This window comes from Octopus bimaculoides, chromosome 2, assembly GCF_001194135.2.
Source record: "Octopus bimaculoides isolate UCB-OBI-ISO-001 chromosome 2, ASM119413v2, whole genome shotgun sequence".
Lineage (NCBI taxonomy): Eukaryota > Metazoa > Mollusca > Cephalopoda > Octopoda > Octopodidae > Octopus > Octopus bimaculoides.
Genome location: NC_068982.1, coordinates 96,334,751 through 96,355,799, shown reverse-complemented (window position 1 = coordinate 96,355,799; position 21,049 = coordinate 96,334,751). Strand labels below are relative to the sequence as shown.

Genomic DNA, 21,049 nt, shown 5'->3' with positions numbered 1-21,049 from the left:
CATGCCAGCCTCAGAGGCTTTTAAGGTCAAGGTCATTATTTTCCTTCAGACCAAACCATTACAAAACAAATAGATACAAACCTTATTAAAGAGAGAAGTACTCTCATGTTACAGAAAACTGGGTCTTCTGTTTCACTTTTACTATATCCCAAAGAATATATTATTGACACATTAGTAGTGTTCTGCTTATATGCTACAGAATAAATCTACAAATTTCAGCCAACCCATCATACTCTTTTTACTCTCTTTTACTTGTTTCAGTCATTTGACTGCGGCCATGCTGGAGCACCACCTTTAGTCAAACAAATTGACCCCAAGACTTATTTTTTGTAAACCTAGTACTTATTCTATCGGCTCTTTGGTCGAACTGCTAAGCTATGGGGACATAAACACACCGGCATCGGTTGTCAAGCAATGGTGGGGGGACAAACATATACACACACACACACAAATATATATATATATATATGACAGGCTTCTTTCAGTTTCCATCTACCAAATCCACTGACTAGGCTTTGGTCAGCTAGAGGCTATAGTAGAAGACACTTGTCCAAGGTGCCACACAATGGGACTGAACCTGGGACTTACAAGCAACTTACTACACAACCACTCCTGTGCCTACGAAAAAAGTGTTTGGTATATTTAATGATGTTTAATTTATACAAGCGGTTTTGGCTGAAATCTATAGATTTATTCTAGTACATTATAGCAGAATAACTAAATACTGCTGACACATCAGTAATTTATTAACTGAACCACCTTAAAATGCTTTATTTATGCAGATTGATTTTTCTCATTAAATGAAACCTTTAATAAATGTCTATTAAGATTAGATTTCCATTGGACAGTGATGAAAAGGTACTCAATTACTGAAGAAATCCCAATAAAGGATTGAAACTGATCCAGTTGATCCTTTTTCTTGTCCACAGAAAATTTACTTATAAAAAGGCAGTTTTTGCAATGGCACACTGTACTTAAGTTTAATTTACACACATAAGTGCAGGCATGACTGTGTAGCATGGCACCGTGAGCAAGTGTCTGCTACCATAGCCCTGTGAGTGGATTTGGTAGATGGAAGCTAAAAGAAGCCATCATGTGTGTGTGTGTGCATCTATGTGTATGTGTCTTTGTCCCCCACCACTGCTTGACAACTAGTGTTGGTGTGTTTACATTCCCATAACCCAGTGGTCCAGCAAAAGAGACTGATAAACAAATGCCAGGCTTCAAAGAAAAAAAAACACACTGGGAGGGGAGTCGATCCGTTTGACTAAAGGCCTTCAAGATAGTGCTCCATCATGGCTGCAGTCTAATGACTGAAACAAGTAAAAGCTAAAAGATGTATTTTAATTGTATTCTAATAAAGTTTAAATTTACAAGTGCTGTGCTAATTGAAATCTATAAATTTATCCTATAATAAATAATAGCAAAGAATGTGATGAAGATATTAGGAATGAAAACTGTTAACTTCTCAACCAGAACAAAAGAGCCCCAGAACAAGTTAAGAGAAATAGTTCAACTAGGGATTGAAACTTTGCTACAATCATAGTTGTCCAGGACTTGCTGCTATTTGGGACTGCAGATACTCACCTTAATGAAAGCTTTATAATAACCCTTGACCACAACATGCAGTCTGTCTATGATTTTCTATAAAGAAACCAGTATTTTAAATGCTGGGACTATACATTCTATATTTTAATGACCACAACAAGAAAAACTAAAATCCATATTTCAGAGGTTGTGGAAATATTAATAAAATAACTTATTCAATTGCCTTTCTTTAGATACTTTAAATATTAAAAAAATTGGCTTAAACAAGTGATCAACGTTCAAGACAAAATTAAGAGAAATTACATCCACCTGTGAAAAGTGTTACATTTGATCCAGAAAAGATACAGAAATATTAAAATGTGACAATTCAGCAACTGGGATTTGAGTTGAGGGTTATCAGGTTACTACTGAAACATTCAAATTGTTGTGTTTACTCCTTGTTCTATTAATTAAACATAAGAACATAATCACAACCACTTAACATCTCCTTGCTACTGAATTAATAATGCCTATGGAAACTTTAAAGTTCTGCAGTTAATGTATTACGATCCCACAATGTCTGCAGCATAAAATGTTCATATGTATATGTGGATATGATAGAGAGAGAAAGCATATGTATCTGAGTGAACATGTAGTGTCAGAGTCTATGAGTGAATTTCACAGACTTGTGGAAGCACCCCCCCCCCACCGCTGTCAGAGTAAGGCTTTAAGGGTACTACAATTATAAGTAAAAAAGAAAACTGAATATCCCAGCTTTCATGAATTAGAGTCAAGTGCCTGTGTGTATGTTTAATCAATCAGCAAAGTGTGTATTGAAAAATATCCGTTTGTAAGTTATAAATACAATAGCCATGTGAATTAAAATTCCCAGCTGCTACACCAAGGCTCAAAAAAAAAAAAAAAAAAAAAAAAAGAAAAGAAAGAAAAGCAACAATATCACAGTGTATAAAAATGAAATAATCTAGAGATGAATAGACACAACTTAATTTGTGTGCATATTAAAAATTAAAAATTTACATATTAAATTCCCACAACTGCGTACGTTAAAACCATTTTGTTTTGTGTATAGAAAACCCACAGGTTTGGGTATAAAAATTCCACAAATGATTGATCTAAGAATAAACACCCCCACAAGTATGTGAATTACAATTCCACACTTGTATTCATTTTTCATGCCTCACATTATTCTTATTAAATGTTTAAAAACCTGAAATAAGTCGTTAATAAAGAATCATTTTCCAGACCAATAATTTCATTTTTCTTTCTTTTTTTTATATTTACATCCACATTGCATTTCTGTTGGTTTAGTATCTGATTGTCATTAGGCGTCTTATTCATGATTGTTTACATAATCCCTGACTGGTTCAAAACAAGGAACCTTTATTTCTAAACCAAGGGTAATAACATTCTTATCTACTAAAACATTGACCCACATCACTGCAACAATGGCCAAGTGGATAAAAACATTATTTGGTCTTGCTTTAGAAGTGTACATGTGTCTATGGCCTAGTGAAGAAGAATGTTCTTAGATTTAGTTTAGAAATAAATATTACTCGTTTGGATCAAGACTAAGATATCTTATGGCAACTGGAGATTAAACTGATTAAAATATTATTTGCACATTTAATGTCTGTTTTTCCATGCTGGCATGGCTTAAATGGAACATTTATTTGAGACAGGACTTTTATGGCTGAAGGTTCTTCCTGTCACCAAACCTCACCAGCTTGTGAAGTAAGGGATTCTTATATTCCAGAGGAATTTGATCTTGCAAAACTAGTGAATAATTCGTTGACAGGAAATGTCAATAACCATAACCAATTGCAGCCCAACCACAAGCATTCACGTCACAAGTAGAATGTGAACATTTGCACAAATACATATATACACACATGACAAACTTCTTTCAGTTTCCATTTAGCAAAGAGCCTCACAAGAGACAGAGCATATGCATTTCAGTGTGTGTGAGAGAAGGAAAGAGAGAGAGAGAGAATTTTACAGATATGAGAGTATAAAATTCATCCTCACTACAATAATCCTTTAAGGATACTACAAGTATGTGTAAATAAAAAATTAATGAATATCTCAGCCTTCATGTATTAGAGTCAAATTAGTTGTGTGTATGCTTAATCAATCAGCAAAGTGTGTATTTGTATTGTAAAATTTCCCACTTCGTAAGTTATATACAATAGCCATGTGAATTAAAACTCCCACCTTCTACTGATAGTATAGATTATTGTGAAAAAGTTTGTTCCTAAAGATGAAGTTAATAGATGGAAAACTAATTATCACATTTTACACAAAAATGGAAAATAATCGAACACTTACCTGAAAATAATTTAATCCTTTAATAAATGTAATAAAAATGGGTAAAGTAAAAATCAATTAGTCCAGAAAGTCTGAAAAGAAACAATATAGGGAAACATATTTTTAAAAGCATGTTAAAATATAAAAACAATAAGTTTTATGAAGTGAACAGACAAAAAAAATTGAGTTTTCCTTCTTGAATATATATGAAAATATTTTTCTGTTCACATAAAGAAAATATTAAAAACAGAGAAGCCGGTTTCAGAGAACAAATTTTTTTAAAGTTAATTAGTTCATAACCATATATGTACTTAAAATATTTGTTTAAATACTACACATTTAATATTATTATAGTGCTACTACAAAAACAGTATCACAATGAACAATATTTTGCTGTTGCTTAGCCATAGGTCAGCTTTGGTAAAGCAAGCCGATGATCACATGTTTTAAAGATGTATGTATGTTGGCACTCCGTCGCTTCCGACGTCGAGGGTTCCAGTTGATCTAATCAACGGAACCAGCCTGCTCATGAAATTAACGTGCAAGTGGCTGAGCACTCCACAGACACGTGTACCTTTAACGTAGTTCTCGGGGGTATTCAGCATGACACAGTGTGACAAGGCTGACCCGTAGAATTACAGGTACAACAGAAACAGGAAGTAAGAGTGAGAGAAAGTGGTGGTGAAAGAGTACAGTAGGGTTCGCCACCATCCCCTGTTGAAGCCTCGTGGAGCTTTAGATGTTTTCGCTCAATAAACACTCACAACGCCCGGTCTGGGAATTGAAACCGCGATCCTATAACCGCGAGTCCGCTGCCCTAACCACTGGGTCATTGCGTCTCTACATTTTAAAGATAAGTAAAGAGTAACTTGTGAGAGATTTGGTTGCTGCTGTACAATGTATGATCTTGGAAAAAACATTTATAAAAGTGTCTTTTTTAACCTTTTAGTGTTCAGATTAATTTGCCAAATGCAACGCTTATGTATTCACATTGTTTTGAATTAATCATACAATATTTCATAGCTTTGGAATTTTGATAGTGTGACTTTATTTTCAGAATTACATTGTAGGGTAGGTGCAAGATACCAGATCTGGCCAATTTGAACATAAAACAGGTAGAATATTTGGGCCTGATATGGCCAGTTTAAATGCTAAAGGGTTAATGAAGAAGACTTAATTTGTAAGCTCTCCAAAAACTTGGCATCAAAAGTTTTTTACTCTGTCAACTGTAATGTTTAATTATTCATATTGTTTTGAATTAATCATGCATTACCTTGTAGTGTCAAGATTTTGATGATGTGATTGTTTATTTTTAGAATTATATTGTAGGGTAAGTGTGAGATGTCAATTTAGGACAGTTTGAACATAAAACAGGTAGAATATCCAAGTTGGATATGGCCAGTTTAAATGCCAAAGTGTTAAAGTGCTGACCAAAGGAAAACATGAAACAAACACACCTTGAATTAACTCTTTTGTTACCATATTTCTGTTGAGATGCTCTGTGTTTCTTTCAATTAATTTTAAATATAACAAAGAATTTAGTAAAATAACTTAGTTATCATTAAGCTAGCGTTAGGGAACAAATTGTGACCAAGGTTTGGCGGAAGATTTTAATTCAGAACTTTTGAAAACAAGACATTTGTACTACAGAGCCAGAGGCAGTTTCAGCCAGGTTGGTATCAAAAGGGTTAAAGACTTCGAAGAAAGAACAAAATATTAAATCTTTATGTTAGAGATTCTATAATATGCTGTAAAGCATTTTTATGGAATAAATTTTCCGTTACAGAAACAAGTGATTTCAAGAGGAACTGTATATCGGGGATTTAATTCTCACATGTATGTCTTTGAACTGGGATACTACTTCGTAGCAAAACATGGGCACCAAGGATGTGCAAAGATTGGAAAGAAATGAAGCTAGAATGCTTCTCTAAATACAATGATGGCAGGTACGAATAAAGGAGCTAAAATGAGTTGAGAGAATAAAGGTATAAGAGAAATTAGATGTTCTGTACAAGAGAGAAGACATAACTGGTATGGACATGTGATGAGTATGGAGAATGACAGTTGAGTAAAGTGCCAAGTTATGTTAATGTTAGGAACCTTCAGAAGACATATGTGGTAAAGGCTGATAACAAGAGGCTGAACTTCACAAAGAAGATAACAAACAATAACAGCATGTGGTGAAATGCTGTGCAGGAGAAGACTCACCAAACCCATGCATATTTGGAAAAACAGATGATGATGATGATGATGATGATGATCACATTGGGGATTTAAATTCTTTACCATTTCTGCCACTCCATAATTTCTTACATCAAATCACAGAGAAAACAAAAATCATTTTTAACAGGATTACAAGGTCACATATTTTGAAAGAGAGTATTGTTAATGATACAGAGCTTAGTACTTGACTCATCATCATCATAATTTTCCGTATTTTTCCATGTTTGTATGGGTTGTATGGGTCTTCTCCAATGCTTCACCATTTGTTGCAACCTGTTGTTGTCTCCTCTTAGATCAAACTTCACTACTGCTTTGACTGGTTCGTACCATTTGACTGGCAAAGTACTCTTACACTCAACCATCATCTTTCATATGCATCATATATCTGTACCAATGCAGTCTTCTTGCACACTACAGCTGATAGCTTGTATATTCAGTATTTTGCCTCAACTTATTGTTTTCCATCTTAAACAAACATTACACCAAATTGATTTTATAAACTTCAGACAGACGTAAGACAAAGCTCATCCAAACAGGATTTAACTCAGAACAAAGGGATATAACTCAATAATGCAGCATGGCATTTTCTCCACCATTCTTCTGACACTGTCACCTATTATCATTATGATGATAATAATAAACTCCAAAACTTATATATTACATATAACAAATAACACTAGTAGACACTGCACACATCTTACATAGACTACTTTCAATAAGATATCATCATCAACGTTTATCGTCCATTTTCCATGCTAGCATGGGTTGGATAGTTCAACTGGGGTCTAGGAAGCCAGGAGGCTGCACCAGGCTCCAGTCTGATCTGGCAGTGTTTCTACAGCTGGATGCCCTTCCTAATGCCAACCACTCCGAGAGTGTAGTGGGTGCTTTTTACGTGCCACTAGCACAGGGGCCAGTGGAGGCTGACAAAGGCCACAATCGGTTGGTGCTTTTGATGTGCCACTGGCATGCTTTTTGGTATCCTTCTGGCCTCGAGCCTAAAGTCACTAATGACTAGCCTATGCTGGGGGTACATTCTTCACTCAGGAGGGTCTTTATATCTAAGAGCAACCCTGCGTCCCGCTGTCTGGTGAGGATGAAATCAATCTGGCAAACAGAGTCATCTGATTGATAGGTTATCAGGTAGCTGTCTGGCTTCCTGAAGTTAGTGTTGCAGATTAAAAGGTTACATGCATCAGAGAACTCCAGTAGCCTAGTTCCCTCATCATTTCGGGAACTAATACCATGGCCCCCGTGTACACCTGTGAAGATACCGGATTGCCACCCAACATGCCCATTAAAATCTCCAGCCACTTGTCTTTAAGGTAGCCTGTAGAAGGGTATCAGAATACTCAAATCCAAAACAAAACACTGCACGTACGAAAGTCACACAGAACTCCACTTAGCTGTGTAGTGGAGTTCAATGTGCATTTTAAATAAAAGTACAATGAAAATAAAATCGTTGGAAAAAAAAAAAAAAATCGTATTCAATAAGCACAAAATGAATCATGGTATGTGCTACTTAAAGACCAAAAAAAAAAAAGGCTCTCTGGCACCAGGCAGACAAATACATTAAAAGATATACAGCATGGCTTTATTTTTCCAATAAAGGAGGCAACAGGGAGGAAAGGAGAAATGGGTATGTAGATACTTGTTATGCAGAGAAGGGTCATATTGAAATAGGGATGAAAGAACTATGTAAGAGAGGGAGGGTGGGTAGAGAAGAAAGTGTGGATGATTTAGTGTAGTTGTCTGTTTATCTATGACAGCTGCACTTGACATAGAAAAAATATCAGTGATGTAACCAGTTTTTGTGTCAACCAACACACACACACACACACACACACACACACACACACAATATATATATATATGGTATGTGAAGTAAACAAGAGGTTCTGATATTTCCAAGATGCAATGAAACAAATTAAGAATAATGCTTGTATACAAATGCTGTCCGGATGCATAAAAAAATTAATCAGAAAACATAAAAAGGTGGCAGCAACATATTTTTAAAAAGAATGCTGAGATGTCCAAAGACCAGTTTTGCCTATTTTTTAAAACCAGCAGAAGACTGAGTCAAGAAAGCCAATGTGCAGTTGCTTGAACTGCTAGGAATAGCAGCCAAATCTTTAAATTACACCTCACAGTTTCAAATTGGGAAAAAAACACTGGATAATGCAATCCTAGATGTAAGAGGCCAGGGAATAGAAGAAAGAAGACAAGAGGCCAGGGAATAGAAGAAAGAAGACATGCACCCAACACCAGAGCTGAAGACACATCCGAAAGTGGGGGCCCGCCACGTCAAAACGGTAGAGGAGTAGGGGCCGAAACCGGACGTGGTTCCTCCTGATGATGTCTTCAGCTAACTGGATCCTAATCCACCAAGGGAAGGTATGTCGGAAGAAAGTAATTCAACAACGCGGGTTGATGAACCGTAAGACGTGTGGCCAGAACCTCCTGGAAAATAACTATAGCGAGGGACATTCCACAGTTGAATTAGAACAGTCACAAATAGTGAAAGAAGACATGCACCCAACACCAGAGCTGAAGACACCTCCGAAAGGGGGTGGCCCCGCCACGTCAAAACGGTAGAGGAGTAGGGGCCGAAACCAGACGTGGTTCCTCCTGATGATGTCTTGAGCTAACTGGATCCTATAAAGGAGCTGTTGTGGTAGCAGACCACGAAACATGGTTGAAATTCCTGCCTGGCATGAAAGTGGGATCATTAGGCCTGAACAATCAGGGCTGAGCTAGGACTAAACAATGACCAGTATAAGATTGATCAGTTGAAAATAAGAGCAAAATGCCCCTTAAATTACACAATATAACTAAAAAGAAAAAAGGAAGAAAATACAAATCTAATAAGAAGAAAATTAAAAAGATCAGATAGTCACCATGAGAATGTCTTTGATAGTAGGTCTGCTTGATTGTGGTTGATCAGAGATTAAACAATAAAGCCTATTAGAAAATTAACTGACTGAGGATTATCAACAATAATAACTTTATCTGTAAGAAAAAGTGGCCGTTGATGAAGCGATGGAGAGTTCAACTGCTAATGAAAATTGAATCACTTCAACCCCAATGTATGTACCTCACAATCATGTCTTGTTGGATCTTAAACATTCCGATAAAACACTATTTCTTTATTTTGTTGTATCTTAGGAAGGTCACTATGCCAATAAATATCACACACACACACTGATTTGGTTTCACTTCTTTTATTATCATTAGTCAATCAGTTAATTTTTAAACGATTGCTTAGTTAACCATTTGGCCAATCAATCAATCTATCAATCAACTAAGTTTGTCAAAGTCCTTTCATTGCCATTGCAACCAAACTCCATCGCCCTACTTTTTAAGATCAAGTAGTGTGTGTGTGTGTGTGTGTGTGTGTGCGTGTTTGTATAAGTAGTTTAGAGACTTTGATACAATTAATTGTAAAATGAGATGAAAAAGTAAGTTTGCAAGTGCATGTCATTGTAGACTGTTGTCAAAATGATTCTTCCAAGATGCAACAATCATACACAAGTGACAAGTAGATTCTAAGATTAACAGACAGACTACAGAGTTGCACTTGATTTTCTACATTGTGTAAAATGAGAAGAGATAACTTAAGAACATACAAGAGTATGATTATAATGCAAACACGCTAAAATTATATTTTTAAATACACACATACACATTACATATTGTATACAAAAAGTTATAAATACATATATCATCATCTGGGTAATAACCTTATAATGTGCATTCCAAAGCCTGTTCATTCCATGATATATATATATGATAAACTAAGATAAATATAAGCTTATATCATTTATAACTACATGTTTCACTATTGTTGTTGCTTGGAGATAACCTGCATGGAACATCAAATTCAACAATAGCAATCCCATATATATTTGTATACAAAAGATATATATATATATATTATTTAAAAACAAGAAAATCAAACTAATTTCTAGCTAATTAGAGGTGCATGCAAGCTATTTATTCCTTTTCAAGATCATCAACATACACACACATGTACAAAAATTTTATAATAGGGAAACAATTTCTACTGCATACCAAATATATAGGTATTTAACTTTGTGGACTTTAAACTGAGAGAAAATATTTTCAATGAGATTCTTGTTATCACAACTATTTGAACAATCGCCCTTGAAGTGTTTTCAGTATTTGAAATGTCACAACAGAGGGCAAGAGTAAGCAAAACAGCTCAAATAGTTTTGTCATTTTCGCCTTTTTGGTTACTCCTTCAGTGTGCCTTTACAATGATTTACAACCCTGGGTTTGTATAATACAGCAATGTAGAAAGCACAATAACTTCTCAGTAGTGAATTATCTCAATTATGAAGCTACTATAGATAAGTAAATTGATGGAGAATACTAAAAATAGAATAATATAATTTGCATGTGCCCCTTACCCCAGAACAATCCTGATCATGCAAGCTTTCAACTTTTCTTGAGGCATATTGTATCTAAGACTACATTATCCAATGAGTCCTTTCTTTATTGAAACAGTGGCACATGATTTGGGAGAAATTTGGCAGCTATTTGTGACAAGTCAAGAGACCACATGGACCTAAATAAGTGAAAAAAAGTCAACAGTAAACAACTAACTGATGATTTGGATCTGGAAAGTTTACAAAACTTTCAGGTTAGGTTAGCAAAATATATTTGACTAACTATAGTATTACTTTAACCTTTTTAATACCAATCCACTTAAGCCCACCCCTTGTTGATTCTATAGTACAATTTTTTTCGTTTAAAGTGAGCTAGATTAAAAACACTCCATTAAGATTTCATGTTACTTTGCTTCAAACACCATTTTAAAAATAGCAAAGTTATTTTATTAAACTCTTCATTATTTTCAAAATTAACTGAACTGTTTTAACATATATATGGTAACAAGATGGTCAAAGTGTCTGAATAATGATAATCAATAGCTTGGTAATTAGAACAAATGCATAACATATCAACAGTAAAGTACTGTATCAACTTTCATTGTAATTCAATAGTGAGGGGCAACAACATTCTCTTCGTTATAGCAAACAAAACAGGAACACTAATTCCTGTCTATCCTTGTTTTCCAACCAACCTTTCAGACATACAAGACAAACATAAATAAGTTGGCTGTTACAAGGATATAGCTCTTCTCTTATAGTATTCAGAGCAAGAAGATATAACTCTAGTTGACATTATTCAGAAAGTTGTGGTGGAACTCTACTCTGTTGGTATTCAAGGACAATGAGATATATCTTTACTCTCATGGTATTCAAGGACAATGTATGAGACAGTACTGCTCCTACAGTATTTATGACAATGTGATACAGCTCTACTCTATTCAAACTTCATTGTCACAACTGTATCACACCTACCAGAACACACAGTGAACACTGAAAGCCAATCCTTTTCCCTCAGAAATACCACTCAAGGTAATTCCATTCCCGCTCATATATTTCCTGCAGACTTTGACTAACAGCTGCTTAAAGTGGCCATCAAGTGTTTTAATATCTCTGATGTAGAAAGGGCTTGTAGAGACCCTCCCCTGAGTAACTATAAAAAGAGAAAAATAAATAAGAGTTTTCTTTAATAACTTCATTCATGTCTAAGATGCCTTATTAAGATATATGTCTACTCCCACTCACCATAAGTGGACTTGTATTCTATTGACACCAGAAAAATGAAAGGTAAAATTGACTGCAGAGGGATCTGAACTCAGTATTTAAAGAAATGCAATTAAATATCACAGGTATTTTGTCTGACACTACTCTAATTCTGCCAATCCACTGCCCTAAATTATTCTCAGAATTCTCATAAAATTTCCATCTCAATGTTATAAAAACACCAAAATCGCATATCAACCACTCTATCAGCAACTCATGTTCTCTCTTCGTTTACCAAATATCCAACCAAGACTTGGTAGTTTCTTGCCTAAACTCAGTCAAGAAATAGAGAAAACAAAAAATGTGCAGAACAGCAGTTGTTGTTAAGTTATAAAGAAAAATCTTGCTAATCCCTTTAAAATATCTGTGGTGTCCATGTTGTTCATCTGTTACTTGGCACACATCCTTTCCTACATCAAACTGTTCTAAGACACAGAAACTATACTAAGTGCTTTTATTCTGAACTCAATGAGTCATGTTTGCCTCCTTATCTAGTACTGACAAAACCATTATTCACTTTTACCTCCTTCCTTCTACAGTTAACAAAACCCACAAGAAAAATTATGAAAGAATTTTATCTTTTTATAACTATAAGACTCTGAAAATTCTATTATTTATTTAAAACCTTAGAAATTATTCTTTTCTTTCTATTTCTTTCCAGGCTAAAAAGAAACAGTTCTTAAGTTTTAACAGGATTGGTATCTTAGAGAGCTTGTGATAAATCATGGTAATTTGACATCACCAAAGGCCACTTCCTTAAACCAGAAGGTTATACGTTTTTTAAGAGGAGTGTTCCATTCTTGTATGTAGTTTATATAAGCATACCATTTTCTACACTGAAAAATATTAAAAAAGATGTTGGTAACAATCTAAAAATAAATGAATAAAAAAATGCTGATGCTGCTAGTGGCAATGGCAGTGAAAACAAAGTGATAATAACGATGGCATAGGTCAGTCGGCAGAGCATCAGTTTTATGTACATGGTGATAATAATGACTCATGACAGCTCAGAGAGGAAGACTATAGTGGTAAATATGCTGATACTGAGACTGTAGAGTGAAGAATAAAATGCAAGTGAAAGTTTTCAGTTAAAATACAAGTTCTACTTTATTTCTTATTGTATCCATATATACATTATTTAGTCATAAGTGGAGAAGAAATTGAAGAAAATGAAGTTCAACAAACCAAAACATTCAGCTACCTATTACGACCACCATTACTACTATCATCATCAGTTCTGTTATTGAGCATGTGACAACCTATTAATACCCAATACAGAGGCCCCATTAAACAACTCCCTGTATATGAAATGGACATGTGCATGTGAGAGAGAGAAAGAGAGAGAGAGAGTGAGTGAGTGAAGGTGTGTGTGTTGTCATTTATGTGTAAATGGCAGTCACTCGATCTCTCTCTGCCTCACACACACACACACATCTTTCATATACACATACATAAATATATATACATGTATCTTTTTTGTATATATGTGTGCACATGCATGTGAGTGAGAGAGTGAGTGACTATATTTCCTCATAACATATAGAGAAATGGATGTCTTTTAAGGTACACAAACATGTAGAAAATGTGATGTTATCGTTGTGGTATAAAATGTTTATGATAGTTGACTTATAGAAAAGATTATAATATAAAACTTTTGTAATACAAATATATAAATGAAAATAAAGTTTATTTGGTAGTTGAAAGATTACTAAATCTTTTGATACTGCATACATCAAAATCAGCAACTCAGTTTTTTAATGCATAAGGAAGATGCATGTACACGTGCACACACACAAACTCTCTTTTATATATATGGAAATGTTCATGTCTGTTATTCTCTCTGTCTCTCACATTTCCTGTGTGTCTATCACTTCCTGTCTCCTCCCCTTCCCTGATATCAACCACCCTCATTATGCCACATTTCCCTGAACTTAACACTTTTGCACAGGTCTCATTTTATCATGTAATAAATAGCCCAACCCCCATAGTCGGTCCATTATCAATTTTTATTGAAATCCAATTAACCGATAATTGAACTGGATGTAGTTCAACATTTATACATGGTTTAGTGAAGATTGGTTCCCTGGTTGGGCAGCAAGATGATAACAGACAGGCAGAAATTGCCATTTATATATAAAATATATATATATATATATATATATATATATATATATAATCTCAAACAAGAAATAGCCTAGTTACTGGGTTCACACTATACAAGACCCACATAAGGCACAGAAAAAATATTTGGTGAAGTTGCACTGGAAGATCTCAAGATTTATGTCATAAAATAAAACACAGAAAGAAAACTGCAGATAACAATATACATTTATAGGAGTACTATAGCTTCTGTGTAGATAATTGAAATATAAGATGATAATGAGGCAATAACTGATAGGAATATCAGTTATTGCTATATTTGTCTTTGGACATTAACTTCAGCCTATTACATTCTCTTAGAATGTATGCATATCATAACTAACCATTTGAATATGAAGTATTATAACTATATTTGCGTCCTTATTTCACCTTACATAACTGCTTACTGAAAATCTTGGTTTCTAATTTGTAATAATAAGGTAAAGGAAGACAATCTTAAAAAACTAATACTCTCTATTACTTCATTGTAAAATAGATCCAACATGCTCTAACTTAACACAACTCAAGCATAATAAAATGTGCAGCATGGCATCAGAACAGCCTGATCTTGCTCTTCAGTATTCAACTGACTATCTCCATGTAACTAGTTTGCATGAGTACAACATGAATGCAAAGTGGACCTACTTTAACTAAGAACAGTGCATCAGGTCAATAATGAATCTTCTAAATATCTTACTGTCTTAAGAACAGAGGACATACCTTAAATCTTAAATTGTATCACAATGCACCATTATAAAGTGTGGACGGTCTTTGTGACAAACCCTAACTGTCAATCATTCAAATACTTTCAAATCATTAAACTTCTCAGTTTAGGTTGGCGAAAGCTTTCTAAGAAGAAACAGACTGATGCAACATAAACTAACCCACCCAAGCCTTTACAGAAAAATGATGTAAAATTGCAAAGAGAGAGAAACAAACTTTCTATTGCTTAGACTGTTAAATTCTTGTTCTGACATTTGTTTAGGAAAAAATAAGGATGCAAATCAGATCCAGATATTGTCATGTAAGTTTGTCTTTGTTAAGATTAGAATTCTGTTTTCTTATTGCCACTCTGTGCTTCCTTATTTTTTCTTTTTCTCCTATTTTATTCTTCCTTTTTTTTTTTTTTTTTTTTGCCATTCATCATTTCAGAAATGCTTCCAAACTTCAAAACATTGTTTAGTAGTAAGAATGACAAGATATTAATGAATACCGAATACCACTCTTGTAAACAATGCTCAGAATTTAACCCATTCCCTACAACCATGAAAACAACATTAGATCCTTTCTCAATAACTTGCATACCAAAATCTACATCATGCAGACATTTACACCAACACACACACACACACCTCATTCAGATTTTCATTCTTGGTATGCACTGGAGTGGTGGACAAGTTTGCAATTTTGAATATTTGCCAGTAAAACGCTAACATTTGGTGTTTTACAGATTGATACCCTTCCTTATAACAACTACCATCAAATATCAAGACAGTAGCAGTAAGCAAATTTCACCTTCAGTAGTTATTTAGTGGCTGGTATACATTGTTTGTCTATTTGTTTTTTTATGGTTAACATTGGATATCAAGGCACATCACATAAAGCTATAAATAAGAGCATATAAATAAGGATTGAAAAACCGTTTTTTGATAGAAAAAGTCAAAGGTTATTGCTATCCAAAAAATGTTTTCACCCAATACTTACGTACTGATATTTACAGCTATATAAAAAGAACTATGTGTGATGTGCTTCAAGAGCCAATGTTAAAAAAAAAAAAAAATTTTTTAAGTATTATATCACATTCACTTGAATTTTATAAAATTCTAACAATGTCATACATGCATATGTATGTATATATATATATATATATAATCATCATCATCATTAAACAAAAAAAGTCTATTTTTTTCTCAGGTAGCATCTGTTTAACATAATGAAGTTGAGAAAAATGTATACTGTAGAAGATTCAAAATATTTTACATATAAAGAGCTATGTCAAGGGGATATTTACTATCATACAACATACATTCCTAGCATATTATATTCTGACTGGAGAAATTGTACACATGTTTGCAGTTTATTTTAGAGATAAGAATTCTATTTGGTTCCATGTCAGTTTCTTTAAATCTTTTCCAACCATATTTTTAACAAAACATATTGTATTCAAATTGATTTTAAAGACAATCAAGAATTTGAAGAAATCAGTGTTTGATACACTAGAACTTGTTAAATCACATAGAAACACTTTAGAATGAGAAGTTTTGCATCATAGAACTACATGTAGTCACATATAGGATGGGATAAGAAGGATCCAAGTTGACTTGGGAAAAGACATAGATTGTAAAATAGTATATGATTTATTTTAAATGCACAGAGCTGGAAAAGTTGTCTTAGAAACTTTAATAATAAATCCTTTGAGATTTACTATGATATTGAAAATTAATTTTTCAACAGTTTTTATCATAGTAATTCAAAATTTAGGAAATCTAATTTTCATTTTTATAATGACAGCAATGGAATTTTAATAACTTTCACATGAATGTAAAATATGGTTTATTTGCTTATCTGTTTATGTATGTGTATTAAACTTTTCATTGCTCTTTTAGATAATAAGAATGGAAGAGACTTATATATAAATGACTAACTAGATACACAATCAGGCATGAGAAGAGTGATAACGATAAGATAATAATTTGTTTATATCTCTGTGTGTTTACAGAGCTGTGTGTAAGCAGATGTGATGTTTGTATGTGCATGTGCATATATATAACTTATAATAGTACTGGTTTTCAGTGTCCTTCCTGGAAATAGGCTGTGCTGTGGATGCATCTAACCCATGTCAGCATGAAGAAACAAATATTAGGGTAATGATGATCATGATCATGATCATCATCATTTAACATCTTCCTTCCACGTTGACATGGGTTGGATGGTTTGACAGGAACTAGAAAGTCAAAAGACTACGTCAAGTTCTACTGTATGTTTTGGTATAGTTTTTACAGCTGGTGCCCTTCCTAATGCCAACCACTGGTGAGGTGGTACAAAGGGGGCAATCAAAACCTGACATACTGAAACTACATAACTATCATCAAAACAAGCACATGAACCAACAAGGGAACCTAGATGCTTTGGGTCAGCCTATTAGGCATAGGAGCAAAACCTCCCTCAAATTATATCATATCATCTTCAAACATGAAAGTTATATTGGATAATGCAGTTCTAGATAGTGTGTATGTGTACAAAAAATGGGATAGTAACAGCTAGAGTGTTTGATTATAGAACTATAGTCAGAGATGACCTTATGGCTAAACAAAGATCACAACAATAAAAGAAGTACAAGATTGATGAGAAAATGACACATCTACATCCTTTTGCTATTTCTAAGAAGTTTTGAAACAGTTGTCAATAAAAATATTTCTTAAGTAAGAATATTCATATCTAAGAATTCCTCCAGGATAAAAAGCTTGGAAGTTAAATTTCCTAACCCTCTACCTAGTACCATCAAGACACTCTATACCTCCATATCAGAAGGAACATGCCCATCTATCTCGGATTGAAATGGCTGCCCAGTAAACTGTAAAAGTCCTGGAGTAACTCTCTAAATTGGAACCATGATAAAATACAACCAATCCCTATTGTAAAGTGGTTTGGTGACAGGAACATATTCAGCAGTAAGAAACTAAGGAACCTACCAAAAATAACAATATACACAGTAAAAAAGTTGACCGTGGTAAAGAAGAAGGCAGTAATTCCAAATAAGAATGGGCAGACAGTAGAAAGGGGTTTCTAATCCTACTGCAGGAGTCAACTTTTCTAGAGTCAGCAGCTTGATAAAATGCACCCTGTAAACTCCCTAAAGTGGTTGGTAAAAGGTGGCGAACTGGCAGAAACATCAGTACGCCGGGCAAAATGCCTAGCGGTATTTCGTCTGTCTTCACGTTCTGAGTTCAAATTCCACCAAATTCGACTTTGCCTTTCATCCCTTTCGGGGTCGATTAAATAAGTAACAGTTACTCACTGGGGTCGATATAATCGACTTAATCCGTTTGTCTGTCCTTGTTTGTCCCCTCTGTGTGTAACCCCTTGTGGACAGTAAAGAAATAAGATAAGAGTATCCAGATGTAGAAACCATGTCAAAATTGGAACGAGTCACATCACAGGTTACCCATCTACAATGGGTCATTCTACATAGGACAACCACTCTAGTGCCAGTGGAATGATAGAAAGTACAATAATATGCACCCAGAATGTCAAATTGACTTCCAATGTTAGTATCAAACAGGGCTGCGAAGAAAATAACAAAGATTTCCAGCATAAGCAGAATTTTGTCAATTTCATAGGATGTGGTTATAGTGTCAACTGGATATTATTTCTCAACTCAGAAAGGATAAAGTAAAACATTGGAAATACTAATAAAAATCATATACTCTGATAGCTCAGGATATACTTACAGTTAGCTACATATAGTGACATAATATATGCAGAAGCTTCAATGTGATTGCTCAAATTACTAACACTAGAGAAGATGACTTATACAGGAAGACGAAAAGGTTACTTTTACCTGTGTTCATTCACTAAATGTATAGTGCATTATATTATGTTAAGCCAATGTGGAAGCTTCAATGTGGCTGCTTGAATTGCTAAAAACAGCAGCTAACCCCTTCCCCTATAACTACTATGTTAAAATGGGAAGGACACATTAGATAATGAAATCCTAGATATACAATAAGACAGGTTGGTCACAATTGGAAGATTGATTATAGATCTGTTAAATCAGTCTCAACAAGACATACTATCATTTCTGTTTGACCACACATATCTACATATCTGTTCTTTCTTGAGAAGCCCTAAAGTAACTCTACATTCAATGAAGCCACATCTTTTATAACATTTCACAGCTTTCATGTCTGTAATGTGTGTATGACAGTATCTTGCCGCTTTGGCATGAAACCTCTTCGTGTTTGGTTAGATTTTACATCTAGCCTACAAGCAGGCAGTCTTTTATGTTTACTAACCTAGTTCTTTTCTAAATCTTTTTGACTTTTAGTTATTTTCCTTTCTTTTCTTTTTCTTTCTTGCTATCCCTCAGATAATTCTTAATGCCACCAGGACAAATGTAACCTCTCAGTTATTGTGAATTTCTGAAACTTTTCAGGTTTGTATCAAATATCTTTGTCATTACTCTTATGTCATTTTAATTAAGGGACAAAACATTTGTGCAACATGACACAGCATGCATATACAAAGTTTGTTTGTCTGGTAAAATAAAACTTCTTTCCACCAACACAAAAGAAAGTTCACAGGACATCAACACTCATGGCATATTTTAACAAAGCTTTAATATAAAACAGATTTCTTGTAAAATTATTGCTCCAAAATTGCAGTGGCTCTATCATAACTAAAAAAGAAACACTTCAATATGGTACACTACATAGAAAATGTTAAGTTACAAAATAGTTGAGTAGAAAAAAAAGTTTAGCAAACATTTTGGCATTAATTACAAAAACCCTTACGGAGTCATTACATTTTCCTGCCTTTTTTTATCACTACTACAATGGTCCACCCAACACATCCATATCTCCACTTCCGAACACCCTCATGTTTACACCCAACCCCAAATCCTATACCTCAATACTTTTCCTAATCTTTCTTCTCAAGATCTGCAACACTCTAGACCAGTGGTTCCCAACCAGGGTCTGTATGACTCCTAGGTGTCCATATAAGATTTTTGGTGGTCCACACTAGCATATTAGTAAATTGGAGATCCACAGTAGCATTTTAAGTGTCCATGAAAATTTTTGATTTTGATGTATTTGTTGCAAGAAACAACTATGTTTCATTTTCTAATGTTTTACATAGTTCAACCTACATAAGGGAGTGAAAAACAAAGGTGGAATCTTGAAAGAACTATCTACAAAACTAGGTTTTAAATGTCAAATAGGTATGAGGGTTCACAACAATAAAACAATAATCAAAAGGTTGAGAACTACTGTTCTAGATATTCCACTGTGCTTACATTTCTCCCTGCATACACCAACTGACAAATGACACTCAAACTGAACATCACCTGTATCAAATACACTGGTAAAAGGACATTTAACAAGTTAGTTATTTGACTAACTTATAAAGAAAAACAACAACAACTGATACAATTTTAGAATTAGATTACTGGGTGTATAGTTGGGAGAATGTATACTAGACAGAATAGTAGAGTTTTAGTTTAATTTATACAAAATGAAATAAGAGCCTGGTCAATCTTTCATCACTCATGTAATAAAATACACATGAGAGTAAAATAAATACTTGTGGCAAAAGAAGGAACTTAAATACTCTTCATTAAATTTCAAGTTACCATCACTTCATTGTCATAACCACTGCAACCACTCTTAATATTTCCATCACCATTATTTAGTTTTACTCCTTTACACACTGAGCTCCCACCAACGTTTATTTTTGTTCTTCATTTTACAAAAGTCAATAATTAACTGCTCCATCCCTTGAAATCTGTGGTCCTGTGGCTATCATTATCATTCATCATCATTTAACATTCACTTTTCCAGTCGTACACAGGTCAGACAGAATTTGTTAAAGCAGATTTTCAATGGCCTGATGCCCTTCCTGTTGTCAACCATCACTTTTTCCAAGCAAGGTAATATTTTCCCATAACCAGCCATGTTTTCTATGGAAAACTGGAAACAAACAACCACATGTGCACATTTAAAGCCATCGTGTGATGTCCAGACAAGGGTACACAAACACAATATGTACATACATATAAAGCTATCTATCTATCTTTGTGGTTGGCCTTAGGAAAGGCATCCAGCTGTAGAAACCAAGCCAAAACAGACTATAGGACCTGGTGAGACCCTTGGCTTTGCCAGTTCCTACCAAGCCATCCAACCCAAGCCAGCATGGAAAACAGATGCTAAGTGTTGACGATAGATAGATAGATAGATAAGTTTCTTTATTAGCCACACAGGGCCGAACACAGAGGGGACAAAATACAATGTAGAGTTTTTCTTTTTGAAACTAGAAAAATAAAAAAAGAGAGAAATAAAATTTTAATGAAAGGGATCGTGAGAAAAGATGGCAAAAAAAAAAGTCAAAAGGGATCGTGTATCACAGAAAAATTTGAGAAGCGTAAAGAGCAAGATTAGGTTTAT

General features: G+C 34.3%; 1 protein-coding gene across 3 annotated transcripts in view; it reads right to left on the bottom strand.

Moving 5' to 3' along the window:
- Window positions 1–21,049, bottom strand: part of LOC106869103 (mitogen-activated protein kinase kinase kinase 2) — a 273,451-nt gene that overhangs the window by 219,855 nt on the left and 32,547 nt on the right. For 2 of the 3 annotated variants that reach the window (XM_052978489.1, XM_052978488.1), the window contains exon 2: window positions 3,874–3,944. The gene's annotated coding sequence lies outside the window, so the exon portion shown is untranslated. Of the gene's footprint in view, window positions 1–3,873; window positions 3,945–10,505; window positions 10,604–21,049 lie in introns of those variants that run through there. The other variant, XM_052978490.1, reaches the window with a different exon arrangement.